General features: G+C 41.2%; 1 pseudogene; it reads right to left on the bottom strand.

The window, feature by feature from the left end:
- Positions 1–441: 441 nt before the first annotated feature.
- Positions 442–2,531, bottom strand: LOC119360173 (annotated as a pseudogene).
- Between the last annotated feature and the right edge of the window lie 1,194 nt (positions 2,532–3,725).

The raw sequence follows: 3,725 nt of genomic DNA, 5'->3' as shown, positions 1-3,725 counted from the left end.
CAAAAAATTCAAACAAATTATGGGATTAATCTTTACTCAATTAGATAAAACTTAATCCCTGAAAGAAAAATAATATTATTTTGCCAATTCATCTAACCGTAAACTTCAAAACTTAAAAATATTATTTTGTGAATTAATCCAACTGTTTCTATACTTAGGACAACATATTAGCAAGATTTTCAGAATCATGATTTCGAATCGGATTGGAGCGCCGATGGTAGCACCACAAATCGTAGAATCTTAACTATCACGATTGTAGAAACATTGATTCTATGGACTAAAATTGTAGAATCGGAGAGGTTAGTTTGGATCATAAAGTCGTAGAATTGTATAATAGAATCGTGATTCTGACAACCTCGCATATTAGTTCAATACTTAAAATTCAAGTACACACAATTCAAACACATAGTAAATTTGATGTTCTCAAACATAACTCTGCAGTCAGCAAAGTGCCTCATTCTCATCCCTCGCTGAAAGAATCAATCTGGAAAGAAGTGGCATATATGACAGGGTAGCAAATAGATTTGCATAGTCACAGTGCTTAAATTTTCAATCGACACACTTCTTAGCTGCATCAGGTTCTTCAGAAGCTCGGCAAGGTTATTGCTTGATTTCACGGTGTCAACAGTTTGAAGAACCTACAAATTCCACAACTTTTCATGTGCTTGCCCTCCGACAAAGTGCAGAAACTCTGTCAGCTTCTCATCAACATATCTACCAGTTAACAGGTGCCGCAACTTCTTGATCTTGACAATCTCTCGCGTAGCTTCTCTATTTTCATTTGCTTGATGTCTAGAGTCTGGAGGTTAGACAAATTCTCAATACAATCTGGGAGTAATCTGACCTTGGTGTGTCTTAAGCCGTTGTAATGCAGATTGAATAAATGCCCTATCAATGTTGGCATTTCGCTGACATCGGAGTCTTGAAGCTAGAGAATAGTAAGGTAGATGGACTCGGACAAAATAGAAGATAGCGTGCCAGGAAAGGATGAAATTCCTCCATTTGACACTAAAGTTCAAAGATGTGGAAATTTAACTTCCAGCGTAGTTAACGAACATCTTTATCAATTTGTTTCATTGTGTAGTGCTGAAGCGAAACTCCGTTCTTCAGCAATTGAAATATCCAGGTCACGCACAATATCACATCTCACAGGTTTTGACCCTGCCAAGCCCATCATTCTTCATAACTTCAAGCATATTGCGGCAGACCAATTCCCTGATATTTTCCTCGGCTAGCATCTCTGTTGTGTCCATGCCTCTACTCACCACAAGGCCTTCTGAAACCCAAAGTCGTACCAGGCTCTCACGTGACATGGGATGGTCTTTAGGGAACAGACTGGAGTACAAAAGCAGCCTTTGAGGTCGCCTGAAAGGTCATGGTCGCTCAAATCTAAAACTGCTCTGATATTATCATTGTTTGTGAACTCTCTTCGAAGCTAATTGTGCTTTTGAATCCAAATGTCTAATCGTTGTCTTGAAGATAGCATGCTGCTAGTGGTAACAAGTGCTAGCCGTAGGCCATGACACATGTCAACTATAGAAGTAACAACTGCCTCAAGCTCCTCGGGGCACATGTAGCCGTTGTTTCTGTAAAATCCCGTCTGCAGAGAAGGTCAAATGCATCAGGCTGACTCAACTGCTCGAGCCGAAGGCGACCGGTGGGAGAAGAAATCATTGCAACATGTTCGTTCCATGTCGTGCTGACGATGCAACTTCCTTGGAAATTCTGGAGAGCATCATGTATATGGAAGTATACCTCTTGCTCCCTGACATCATCCAGTACAATAAAACATTTTTTATTTTCAATCTTTGGTGTATTTCCTTCTTCAATCCATACATGTCCGTTTTGTCAGTGCCTCCTGCCAATGGCATCAACACTTCAACAGTATAAGTTTGTGACACAGTGATCCACTGCATCGAAATTGTTTTTTCATGTCTATAAACATTTTAAACAAGGGTAGATTTTCCCAACCCACCCATGCCCGATAGTGTTACCACAGTGCTCTCGGGCTCTTTGGAGTAAAACCATTCGGTCAGCAATATCATGTTGTCTTCAATTTCTACTAGATCTTCATCTTTGACAAATTCTGAGACATTGATGCATCTTAGTAAGTTGGTTACGGACAAGCAGGGAGGGTTGCAACCATATATCTTTCTTGTTCATAACCAACGGAATCTCCTTCTCTACCTCAACTACATCATCCAAAATTTAACTGAAAAGTTTGACATAGTCTGTTGGAAAACGTTTTTCAGGAATCCTTCTTTCTGATGTTGAAGAATATGGTATGATAATTTGTCAATTACATCTTCGACGTGATAGGCCAGTTTGCGGGCCTGTCCAATACAACTCTTGGCAACTTTGTCCGTGCCGTACACCGTGCCTATCTTCCCAATAACACTTCCTGACATTATCAGTGGCTCACTTATTTGATAGACCTTCACGGGCAATTCTTTCCTATTAGTAACTTCATCAGACAGTTTATATATGCTAGCCCCAGCAGCTTCAACATTTAAAATCGAACCAATCTTCATCACAGCACGGACTACAACCGTGGGCACATCTACTACACAACAAAGGCAAGGATCATATTACATGGTGGAATAGGAAATTTCATTCAAATTGAGCTCTGGTAGTCATATATGAAGAGGAATATTCTCACATAGCCCCATAGTATTTCACAGTTCCCAGCACCCCTTATGTTCCAAAATGTAAGATGCATTCTGTAGAAAAGGCTTTGACCAACAACTAACACATATGTGAAACAAAATCAAATCATAAGTCCTTGAGAAGGACGATATATAAGTTTCCTCGTGCCTTTTTCATAGAGATATGTCCTCGAGGAGAACATATACAACTTTCCCCCACTTGTCTACCCACTCAATTTAGCGTGTATGCCTGAGAGCTGAAATCGGCAAAATGTGGAGCATGGTAAAGACAGTCCATTGCCAAGAGACAAGTAAAAGGAACTCGACAAACGAAAGAAACTCGGCAAAGGTGTCATATGCCGAGACCCAAACAGTAAGCTCACGGCAATAGGGTGCCACGTGGCAAGTCTGTCAGTGGTTGACAACTTTGTGATGGTGGGTAAAATTTGCCGAGAGGCCGTACCTTTGTACTCGGCAAAGCGTTGTTTCATTGCCTAATTCAAGCATTACCTAGATCTCAGAAACCAAGAAGATACCAGATGAACAGCACGCTAAAGCAGTATATCTCACAAGTATGCACTAGTATATCTCACAACTATTCACATCCATTTAGTTCCTTCATTGATTCTTGTTGACAAAGATGGCTTATTCGCAACTCGCATTGGATGGAGCGCAACGACCAGCACATCAAAAAGCTTTCGAGCCTGCTCCAGGAGAAAAACGCGAAAGTCTTAATTTGTGCGCTGCCGCTTCTGATTGTTCTGTCGCGGTGGCTCACGAGCAATATCGTGCTATACCGCTTCCTCCTGGGCTAGCATGAAACGGAGTACATTGGGCCTTTGCATGCCCATCATTGGCTCGATTGCCATGAGGTGATCTACACTTTTGCAAGGTGTTTGGGGTGCAACTGCAAGCTGCTCAGACGAAACAATGGCATAGCTGAGCGATCGACGGGAGGGGGGCGCCCCAGCCTTGAATAAAATAGTCACTGTTATCCTTGCATATAATCATTATTGTGAGACCAGTTATTTCTTCAAGAAAAGAGTAATCTTTTTTCTCTTTCGCGGAAAAAAGTAGTTG

This window comes from Triticum dicoccoides, chromosome 2B (assembly GCF_002162155.2).
Source record: "Triticum dicoccoides isolate Atlit2015 ecotype Zavitan chromosome 2B, WEW_v2.0, whole genome shotgun sequence".
Taxonomy (NCBI): Eukaryota; Viridiplantae; Streptophyta; class Magnoliopsida; order Poales; family Poaceae; genus Triticum; species Triticum dicoccoides.
The sequence above is the reverse complement of the archived record's forward strand: the minus strand, read 5'-3'. Positions and strand labels throughout refer to the sequence as shown.